Here is a 12172-nt window from a genome sequence, read left to right on the forward strand (position 1 = left end):
CTCATCCATAAACCTTCATATTCTATCATGTCACTCAAAAACCCATTATCTTTAATATCTAATATCTCATCAATAACTTAGTTTTATCTCATTTAAACCTTCCTTTAGCTTCCATAATATACAAAGCTTCCATAATATACAAAGCTTCAATCCCATCAAAAATCGAAGGAAATGACCATTAAATTGAAAACTTACCTTTGAGCTGAAGGGGAGAGTTTTCCACGGCAAGAAGAGATGAAGATGAAAGGGTTGACTTACAATTCCCTTCTTCATCTTATCTCTTATCTATCCCCCATTAATTGAATATTAAATTCAATTTAATGTAAATGACCAACATATCATTTTAATCATCATTTCCTACCATCTAATTTAAACATGAATCCTATTTATCATCTTCTTTCATGATTTAATTTAATTAAATCTCATATTTTTAAATCATTTCGATTTAGTCATTAAATTCCACTATTTCGATCAAATCTAAAAAATTCCACAATTCCAAACCCAAAAATATGATCTCTATAAAACTCCACTCTCAAGAGTAGACTATCTATTTATGGAATAAAATTCTTTTTAGGAAATTATCACTTAATTCCCTAAACTTTTTCCCAATTTTCTACTTTGACCATCAAACTTTCCAAATTTTCATTTTGGTCATTATCTAAATTTTTGGGGTATTACAGAAAATCCAAGATATTTATATCGTAGATGCCACAACCATGAATCATTTTTTATCGCGATCTTCATGCACCTTACTTCTCTTGACTCGATGCTAATGGTAAAGAGGCGATTTCGAGTCAAATCTACTCTGAGAATTATTTATACATCTTTATTTTTTATGGCAAGAGATTTTCATCTCCACTTTGTATCCTTTTTTCAAAAGTTGTCCAAGGCTAATGATATTGCTTTTCAAGCCGGTACATAATAGACAACTAAGATGTACTTATTTTCACCATTTTTCTAAGTAATCATGACTTCACCTTTTCCTTTGACTTCTGCGTGAGTCATCACCAAAAGTTACTCGTCCATGGATTGTTTCATCTAGCTTCATGAATAGCTCCTTTCGGCCACACATGTGGTTACTGGCACAATTATTAAGATACAAAATATTCTTCTTGAACTCTTCATTTCCTTTGTAAGTAAGGAATACATGATTTTTCAATTTTTTCTTTTTCAGCTGCTGCTACATTATTTCTTTCTTCTTGTTTAGGAGCTGATCTACACTCATAACTATAGTGACCATATTTTTTGCAATTATAACATTGTACCTATAATTTATTTCCTTGTTGATATCGACCTCGACCTTGGCCTCCAAATCATCATCCACTGCCTTATGCATGTAATTTTCACTTGTTTGAGTGGTGTCATCCTCGTGCTCCTCGTCTACCTCTGTATCTTTCATGATCACTACCACATTTTTTGCCCTCGTGTGTAGTTTTGTTGGCTTTTCCCTCACGGATGTTCATTGTTCTTTGCAATGCTTGCCCCAAATTTTCAAATCTTCATTTTGTTTCATCTTCTACTCATGATCTTGAAGTGAATCGATAAGATCATCGATCGATACTTGAGATAAATCTTTCGATTCTTCGATTTCCATGACCATATAATCAAATTTTCGTGTCAACTATCGCAATATCTTTTCTAACACTTTCAGTTCATCGAGTGATTCACCATTTCTCTACATTTCATTTACTACCTCTTTCATACGGCTAATTTAATCACGATGTTTTCAGTATTTTTCATTTTTAATATTTCAAACTCAACTCTTATGGATTGTAGACGTACATTTTTTTCGACACCTTGGAGAGATTTTTTTGCAAAATCTCCTACGCTGGCTTTGTGGTCTTCGCATCAGAAATTTTTCAAATGTAAATTCGTCTACTCCTTGAAAAAATAAAGAATAACGCTATTTTATCTTTTTCAGGGTTCTTTCAATACCCTCTTTTCTTCATTAGTCAGGTTTTTTCTGCTGCTGCATTTTTGAGTTTAGCGTAACCTTCCTCGACGACATCCTAACAATCTTGGGAACCTAGTAACACCTTCATTTGAATACTCCAATTGCCATATTTTGTCTTTATCAATCTCGGGATTTGAGGTTGAATCATGTTGGTCATTTTTACCGTTGCATAAACTCGAACCAAGCTCTAGATACCACTTGTTAGAAAAGTAGACGGACACTCAAAATTTTATAATTCACACGCTATTATTAATACGAACCAAAATACAAATACGATACGAATACTAACTTCGGCTAGATTACAAACATAACCCCACTATTCTAAGCTTTGCTAAGCTTCACTTTCTAACTCTCGTTTTTGTTTTCACTCGCTACTTACATTACATTCATACATGCTAATTACACATATTTATAGGTAAAGAAAACCGCCTTGAAATTGCTTCTAAAGTGCGTACTTTATAAACGGCTACCAACTCAATTTGCTACTACCATACAAGTTGATAAGCTTCCTTGCCGTGACAAAATTTGTAGTGCATGCCATTTGCTTGCTAATTCACAAATGTTTGCTGCCGTTATTACTTAATTAATAAGCATTGCCACTTCATCATCCATGTGGTGATTAGAATATCCATTTCCTTTTAAATGCTGCCACGTCATTTTATGAAGCTTCTAGGCATGCCGACATTAAGAAATCTAGTTTGATTTCAACACAATCAAGGACACTGATCAACTTTTAAGCTTTCTAACGCTGGCGCTTTGAAAATATAGTTTTCTGGAGCATAACAACTTGAGTTCCTTAGAAAACAAAGTCGTAGATGTTGCAAATTACCAAGGCGCAAGATGCCATGTGAATAATAAACGTTGATTATTAGTCGAATAATAATTTTTACTTCAAAATATGATTTGACAAAAACAAAAGAGTTAAAGTACTTAAAAAAATAAGGATTAAAATGGACTATTCGCATAGTTTACCTAATACTAAATTCCAATTTATTATTTTATACACCATACTCGTCTTTTTTTTTCTCCCCATATTTTCTTTGATTTTCACTAGTCTTCTTCAGAAAGAGCAACTGAAGGCAGCAAGAAACAACCACGGATAGATTTCTAACATTGTGTTTTACAATTAAATATCCATCTTGTTCAACTCCACTTTGTTCTTTTACCTTGCCAAAGACTTGCTTTAGTTCATCACAATGTTAAATTGAAATCGTTGCAAGAGCAGCAAGACCTTTAGCCGAAGTGATTGACAGAGCATATTCTAGTTTTGAACAACTACTGATGTCGAGAGTTTTCAATTTACACAAGAACAGAGTAGGGAAAAAACTGTGTGATTCTGTTTCACCGTCATTATTTTCCAGCTCTGTGATGAGCGTTTTCAATCCATCACAGCTGCTTATCGGAGTTCTTCTTACATCACCGGGCTTTGAATGAGGGAAGGAGAGAAGAGGGATTCCAATTTGCCACACTTTTCTATTTTACAACCTTAAGGCTTTGGAGACTAAAAGAATGGGCTGAGCATTTCAATTCTTGTAAACCTAAGAGCTCCGACGATTGTAAATTTGAAAGTGGTTTCTCTTGATTTTATTCCCCATTGCAAGGGAGATCATCCATTTGAAACACCACTTGCAACTTTTTACAATGTCTAACTATAGATAGTGGTTTTCATCCTATTATTATTTTTATTATCATTATCGTTATCGTTATTATTATTATTATTAAATAATTAAATCTTATTTACAGGTCCGATTACAACAGGCCAACTGGGCCCAATTACAAAGGGTCATATTACCCAAACCCGAAGCCCACATTACATCACTAGGCCCGAACTAAAGCCCATCAACCCGAAACCCAGTTGTAGAACCCAAGAGAATCCAACCCGATTACAACCCGACCCAATAACATCCTAGAGTATCTGAAACCCTAACCCTAGGGAGTCACTATTATTGCCGCCGCCTTCTGTGTAATAGGTTTCTATATGTTTACAATTGGTTATGAGTTAATTAGTGATAGGTAGTTGAGTTTCTATTATGAAGCTGTTATGCTTATGTTTAGAATCAGTTGTGTATGCTCATAAATCATTTCTTGCTTCATCTTGTTCATCATGGTTGATCTAACTATATATCTGATTCGAGGTTCTGAAACCGTGTCTCTAAATACCTCTCTCGTAAGCTCGATAACAGTTCCGTTGGGGATTAATGGGATTCATCATATTCCTAAGCATGATTTTGTCAAGCTTACTGAGAGCACCTACATACTTTGGAAGCATCAAGTTGCGTTGATAGTCGATGGCTATGGATTGACAAGCTTTCTTTCCAATGATGCAGTCCTACCAGATGAGTATGTTGCAAATGTGTTTGGTTAGACTGATCGGCTTTCTTGATCCATAGGCAGTAAGATAAATTGCTAGCCTCTTGGTTGTTCACATGATTGGGACTGAGGTTCTTCCTCATCTTACTGGCCTTATAACAACCTTCTCCATATGGTCTGTCTCTCGATTGTTTGGTGCTCGATCTGCTACCAAAATCTCAGCCCTTATACATAGCTTACATACTCAAAGGAAATTTGGGTTGACTATTAGTGAGTATCTTGCAAAGATTAAGTCTAAATGTGATTTACTTAATGCTTATGGTAGTATTGTTACTGAGCAAGAACATGTGAGTGTTGTTCTTGCTAGTCTGTCGATGGAGTTTGAGTCAATCATCACTATTGCGTCTCGTGATAGTCTGCCTTTAGAAACTCTGACCGATATGTTAATAGATTGTGAGGCTCGACAGAAAGTATTCTTGAATGAAGGTGCTATGGCTAACTTGACATGTTTACCTAAGGAGGTAAATAACATTGAAATTGATACTAAAGAGAGCAATTCATCACAACTGCGTTCAGGTAAAAATTGAGACCTGTAAGGTGGCGGTTATCGTGGTTGAGGCCGAGGGCGGAGTTCAAACAGACCTCATTGCCAATTGTGTGGTAAGTTTGGCCATGTGGTAATCCTCAGCCTATCTTTCAAAATTCTAATCCTATGCTTACGAGAGGGAAAAATAGGATTAAAAAACCGAAGGCACTTCAGGTTGCCTGCCTAGAGAAGGAACCCTACTCCATCAAGGAAGACATAAGTAGTCCTCATTGGGCTAAAGCAATGCAAGAAGAATATGAGGCTTTAATGAGGAATGAAACTTGGTTGTTAGTTCCTCTTCCCAAGGGACGACAAGCTGTTAATTGCAAATGGATTTTCAAGGTGAAAAAAATCCAGATGGGACTGTGTCTTGTTACAAGGCTCGCCTCGTAGCCAAAGGGTTCCTTCAGCAGGCTGGAGTTGATTTTTATGAAGTGTTTAGCCCAGTGGTCAAGCCAACCATTGTTCGTGTTATTATCTCACTTGCCTTATCCAAGGGATGATAGCTTCGCAAAGTTGACATCAACAATGCATTTCTGAATAGAGTGTTGACTGAAGAAGTTTACATGAAGCAGTCGCTTGGGTATGAACAAGGAAATCAAGGGTTGGTGTGCAAACTTAACAAAGCTATATTGGCCTGAAACAAGCTCCTCGAGCCTGGTTTGATAGTCTTCAAATGTATTTGGTTTCGGAAGATTTGTTTTGGCACGATCAGATTCATCACTATTCGTTCGAAAGTCTGTTGTTAGCATAGTATATATGTTAGTTTATGTTGATGACACAATCCTAACAGGGAGTAGTGCAGATGAAGTTCAAGGGGTGATCAATGACTTGAGCAAGCAGTTCTCTTTAAAAGATCTTGGCTCTCTTAGTTACTTTTTGGGCATTGAACTATGCTATGATGTTGATGGGTTAGTTTTAAGTCAGAAGAAATATATTCGTGAATTGTTAGAAAGGTATGGCTTCAGTGATGAAAACGAGCTTCATACTCCTATGGTTTCTACAAGCAAGCTTTCAACAAATGGTGATAAATTCATTACGAATGGTGCTGAGTACCGTAGCATAGTGGGTGCATGTGGAATGCTAATTCTCAATCTGCTGTTTAGAAGGTTGAAGAGCATGGGGAATGTTGAAGATATATAAATGCAGAAGATGGGTGAATGTAATAGGTTTCTATATGTTTACAATTGGTTATGAGTTAGTTAGTGATAGGTAGTTGAGTTTCTGTTATGAAGATGTTATGCTTCTGTTTAGAATTAGTTGTGTATGCTCATAAAGCTATAAGTAAGCTTTATTGTAACAACAAATGTATCTTGAATCTTTCTCATTGACAAGGTTTCAAGAGCCTCTTCTCTCTTATCTCTATTCTTTTTTCATTAAGCCGTGTTAATGAATCTTGACATCCTGCTGCTCCCGCCACTGTCACTCCTGCCAGAGATATTTAAGTCGGTCGCCTGTACCAAAGTCAATCGAGCAAATCAATTCAAAAAAACCCTAAATAAAAAAGGGGGAACAATTCAAAAAAAATCCCTAGGAATCACATCCAAATCCTCTCGGAAGTAACATATGCAATAGACAAAGAGAAATCAACCAGATATATATATTTTGGGGGTGATTTCGAAAAAAGGGAGCAACAACAACAATAAAAAATAGAAAAATTATTTCGAAAAAGAAAAAAGAGAGAGTAAAAAAAAACTTACCACCAAACCTGAATCATTTGCTTGATATCAGAAAGAGAAGGGAAACCTTAAAACAATCGAAGGTAACCCTTTGTTTCTTTTAGATCTAGGAAAATAGGTTGGTTTTAAAGGGAATGAGGTTTGTTTTTTGGTTTAGGGTGTGAAGAGATTCATTTTAGGGTGCTTTTTAGAACATCGACCGCTGTGGAAGGCGACAAACGGTGGTCGAAAGATGCCGGCGGTCCCCCAGAGAGAGAATGAAAAGAGAGGTGAGAGAGTTCTCTGTTTTAGAGAGAAAACATAAGAGCAAAATGAAGGGGGTAGGGTGTTTTCGAACATGGCTTGGGTATATATACCGAAGCCAGAACGCTACCATTTTGAGGGGTTAGCCTTGTATCAGTTTAGCACACGGATAAATCACTAGGGGTCCTTTCGGGTTTTGTGGATTTTAATTTGGTCATTGAGCGTGGGTTTTAATTTTTATGTTTTTGTCTATATTTTGTTGTCTATATGTTTTAGTCACAATATGTATGGCTGATATTATTTGGGAAAATTACTGGGATGTGCCTTCGAATTTGTAAAGTTGTAATTTTAATCCATGGTTATTTGTTATGAAAGTTTCTGATTTTGCCCTTATGTTCAGTGCATGTTACATTTTGGTCACCATGAGCCATACATTTCTGATTGCATCAATTTTTGATATGTAATATTGAATCAGTTCATTTTAGTCCCAAACGTATGAGTTTATTACACTATTGGTACTTGCAATATTTGGTTCTTGTATTATATGCTTTGTTATTTAATTAATTGTAATAGTTTCCTTAATTTCCCTAAAGTTATCGAATTTACTATTTTAATCTGTAATTTACATGTTTGTAAAATTCTTGCTAGTTGAAAAAATTTCAAATATTATTTTATACGAGGAATTTATGGAAATGCCCCTTAACTTACAAGGAGTGTGTCTCTAGGAATTGCTCGAATAAAAGAATATCTTTTATTTTTAAGTGATTTTTATCCTTTTGTATTTTTATCTATTTTATATATTCGTTGTATCTAAAAAAACTCTAAGGAAGTATTATTTTGAAAGAGGAATCCGTAAAAATACCCCCTTAACTAACTACGAAGGTATTTTCGAGAATTTGTTCGTACATAATATTATACCTTTTTAATTTATGAAAAAAAGATCATAATTTAAATGTATATTCAAATTTGTCAATTTCGACATTCAAATGACGTATAATCACTTAGGTACCAATTACGGGCATTGTGGGAATGATAATCCTTCCCCACACGTAATCGACTCCCGAACCCTTTCAAAACGAATTTCTGGTTAAAGCATATCATTTTTTAACTTTTAAAATTATTTTTATTAAAATGATTTTAAATGGTATTTTTAGGTATTCGACCTACCTAACCCAAAGGTTGATGAAGACTCCAAAAAATTTATTTGTTTTATTTTAAAACCTAACATTTTCTAAAATTAAGTTCGATCGACCCCCGTCATAGCCCCAAAAAGCTTAAAGACAGTTCCAATAGCTTGGCGACTCCACTGAGGACGTAATTAGGGAGTCATGCCATAATCGATTATACATAATCTTTTTTATTGAAAATGGTAAATATGAATGATATTTAAATTTTGATCCTTGTTTTGTTTGCATCACATCACATTTTTTAGTTGTACTAATGTGATTGGTTTACGTGTTTCATATTACTAACCTTTTAGTTTGATTGTTCTGAGATCAAGGCAGAGGATTGTGAGTTTCCCCTCACACAAACTGTTTGACATTTAGAGCCTTCTAACTATGCTCTGTCCCGTTAGGAATAGGTGAACGCTACACTTATGTGAGAAAAATTATTTTTCTCCACATGGGCTTCAGCAAGTAACCTCTAGGGTACTATGTCTCATGTTTACGAGTGAAACATTGAGTTTCCTTGCATGGGCTTGGAGAAATATATCCTCTCGAATTGAACTCAATCCGTTTAAGCCTATAATGGGTGAGTATCGAGGGTCTGGAAGACTCAAGGAGCACCACAAAGGACAATTCGAGGACCCTATTAGTAGTACCCAATTTCTGGCCATTTTATATTGAATCTTTGTCTGTGGTTATTCACAAAGGGAAAACTCATTCTAACATTTTCCTTGAATCTATTTATTTATTTTGCGAGAAGCATGAGAGCTAGAAAATTATGCGGCTAGGTTTTATATCTCTATATGAAGCTGTGAACTATAAAAATGTGGTTAGGATTTAGTTGTCAAATAAAAGTGTGAGGGTAAAATGATAGGTGGATTACATGTGGGTAATGTTAATGATATTTTTTTTCATTTGATTTTTCATTATGTATACTAACATAGTTTTATTTTTGTTTTGTTTTTTTTTTGCATTATATGATCATTCCTTAAGAAAAGGTCATAAAATAGAAGACATTCATAAAATGGAGAAGATTTTTCAAACAAGGAAATAAAGAATGAAAAATGAGGTCATGGTCCGAAGAAATTCAAAAAAGAAGGTGGATAGTTTGACTGAAGACTACATATCAGTGCTACTAGAGGTCACTCCAGTCAGTTTGAAGCAAAATGATCTGGAAGGGCTACGTGAAATTTGGGATAGTTGGAAATCTGATACAAGGCATGCATTATGGAAAAAAATACAGTGACATAGCTCTTTTGTTGTATGAAAAGTAAATGAACCCTTGATCAAAGATCTGATCCAGTTTTGGAATCCACATATAGTAGTTTTAATTTCAACAAGGAGGACATGACTCCCACACTGGAAGAGTACACGACTCCCACACTGGAAGAGTGCACCTCTCTGTTTCATTTCAAAACAATACACTTGGATAGAATCTACTCAAAGGGGACACGCGTGCAACCCTTCAAAAGCAAGCTCGCAAAAATTACCAGAGTGGGGGAGAAATGGGTAGCTAACTGAATTCAAAAGAAATGAGAGTCTAACTATTTTCCTTGGCCGTGCCTTAAAGAACTTTTTGTTAAACAAAATGATATTGAGAAGAGCATGGAAATGTTCGCTTTGGGAATTTACGGTTAGTGATTTTCCCAAAAGTTCTTTGCCATATAAAATCTAATGTGGTTGAATTGTTTGAGCGTTTGGAGAGAAAAGTGAATTTTGTTCCTACAGTCTTAGCTGAGACATTTAGGTCGCTTAACAGTTGCAAAAGAGTAGAGAATAGTTGCTTTAATGGGTGCGTTCAGTTACTTATTGTGTGGATCTATAGCCACTTCTGGAAGATTGATCAAGAATGCAGTTGTCGATTCTCAAGTTCCTATTCACCCTTGAAAGATTTCCTCACCAAGGATTGGCCTAAGCATCTCACAATAAAAGATTGGGTTTCACTTTTCAGAAATTTACAAGATCAAGATATAGAGTGGTGTGTCCCTTGGTTAATCTTTGTGATATATTGTACAAATGTGAGAATTCGGATTGGGTAAATCTGTTAGGGTTATGGGGTGGAGTAGGTTATGCTCTACTAATGGTGTTAAGGCAATATGGGGTACGTCAATTCATCCCAGCCACCTCATTACAAGAAAACCGCACGTTTAATGTCAGATGTGTGGAAGTTAACTTTTCGAACTGATGTGGTAGCAGCCGAGGTCATGTTAACACCAGATTATGTGGCTTGGAGAGCTGTAAGGAAGAATGATTTCATTCCTTAGCTTATCATGATCAAGTTATTCCTTTAGAAGACCAATTCAGATACGTGTCGTCTGAATTGGAAATACTTAGGAATTAATATGAAGCCAAAATTGCCAGAAAGGAAAAGTGTGTGAAGGTCTTAGACAAGAGAATTTCATGTTAGAGTTCAATAGTGGTTTTCATAGTAAACAATTCGAGCTCATGCGAAAGATGAAAGATGAGGTTGAGGCTGATTTCACGGACTTACAAAAAGATTACTGAAAATGAATAGGGCCTGGGAAATTGTTGTAGTAGGAAAAACTTCAGAGCAGTGGAAGTTGGAACTTAAGGCTGAAAAGGATCATCGAGTTAAGGACATCGGAGCTGCAAGAGAACGTCGCGTTAGAGAACTAGAAGAAGAGAAGAATAAAAGAGATCAAGAGCTCGAGATTGAGAAGAAGTTTTGGGCTCGTTCGCTAAGTGGTGAAAGAAAAGAAGCTAAAGAATTGAGACAAAGACACATCCTGTGTAAGAAGCGAGAAGAGAAACTCACTTTTGAAATGCAAGGGTTGCAAGCTAATATTGAGGAGCTCAAAGAGGAAAATCAGAGCAATTAAGCGAGATAGAGGAAGGGAAGCAAAGGGTAGAACAATTAGAAGTTGAGAAAAGTAATATGTTTAAAGGGTTCAGAATGGAGATGAATAACATGCTAAGTGAACTTGAGATTAAAGGACGAAGAATATATGAGCTTGAAGCTGAAAAGAGACGAAGTAGTGAAGAGTTAAAATTAGAAAGGTAACATCAAGATCATGTGCTACAAGGCAAGCATGATGAAGTTTTCCTTTGGATACAACGATGTGGGAAAAAACGAGCGAATAGATACCCTCAACCAAGAGATGCAAGAGATGGAAGTGAGGCATAAGGAAGAGTTAGCTCAGGCTCATGCAAAGAATGAAGAGTATAATGCCTACATTCTGCAGCTCGAAAATTCCTTATTTACAGAGAATGGTCAGCGATGGCCTATAGATCTAAGGGCCAGCCTCGAAGAGAACGCCACTTTATGAATAAAGGTTCATGATTTAGAGGATGTCTTGAGAAGTTTCCAGGTATAGATCACTGGTCTTGAGCGCACTATCCAATGCACCAGGCGACAGTGGCAGAATGAGAGTGATCACTTTGAGGACTAGAAAACAAACGTGAATCGTGTAATCATTTAAACCACGAATCAATTAAGCGGCAGTTAGGAGAGATGGACATCCAAGAAAGAGTTATCCAGAGTTATACAAATCCAGCATCAGATTTGGGAAAAAGGATCATTTGGCTTGTCAATGAGATAATGGAGTTGAATACTAGAGCTAGGCCTTTTTGTAATGGATTCATCTTGTAATAATGATGATTTTGTCCTAAATGAAAGTTTTTCTAAGACTGATCACGATTTATGAATCAATTCCTTTCTACATATATTTCACTTTATTTACAATTCAAGTTTTGTGTGACATTTCATTCGCACTTTTTTATTTATTTGTTAGCATTTTACTTCCATATAATTTGTACTCATCTTTAAAACATCGAAATTAATAATAAAATGTTCATTACAGAATACTGGAAACTACTAAGAACCCGTATAATACCCGGAAAAAAATCAATGGATGAGAGAATCGTCCAAATCGAAAAGGCCCAGCTCAAGATACAAGAGAGCTTCAAGAAAGCTCATGAGGAGATGTGGGAACAAATGCTAAAATCCCAGAATAATCTGATTGCGAAATTGGAAAGCATGTTACACTGAAGAAGTATAGGTCGAGAAAATACCTCAACTATCGGTGCTATTACAGAAAAACCTTTGTACCCCCGGGTTTCACACGAACATATCATGAAAAGCTCCAACTATTGGTGTCACCATTGAAGAACCTCTATACCCCCCAAACTTTACACCACTCATATTAGAGCACAACAAGGAGAAGTTGCACAGCCAGAAAGAGTGCACATAAATTTACCTGGCACCTCTGTAAAC

At 35.9% G+C, this 12172-nt stretch overlaps 1 long non-coding RNA gene across 1 annotated transcript in view; it reads right to left on the minus strand.

Annotated features, from left to right (window-relative positions):
• Window positions 1-3479: 3479 nt before the first annotated feature.
• The window catches only part of LOC120182428, a 51004-nt gene continuing 42311 nt past the window's right edge, over window positions 3480-12172 (minus strand). Inside the window, exon 3 of the long non-coding RNA XR_005521833.1 lies at window positions 3480-3599. This is a non-coding gene — a long non-coding RNA (uncharacterized LOC120182428). The remainder of the gene's footprint in view (window positions 3600-12172) is intronic.

The sequence above is a fragment of the Hibiscus syriacus genome, unplaced genomic scaffold, assembly GCF_006381635.1.
Source record: "Hibiscus syriacus cultivar Baekdansim isolate YM2019G1 unplaced genomic scaffold, ASM638163v2 tig00112649_pilon, whole genome shotgun sequence".
NCBI classification, from domain to species: domain Eukaryota; kingdom Viridiplantae; phylum Streptophyta; class Magnoliopsida; order Malvales; family Malvaceae; genus Hibiscus; species Hibiscus syriacus.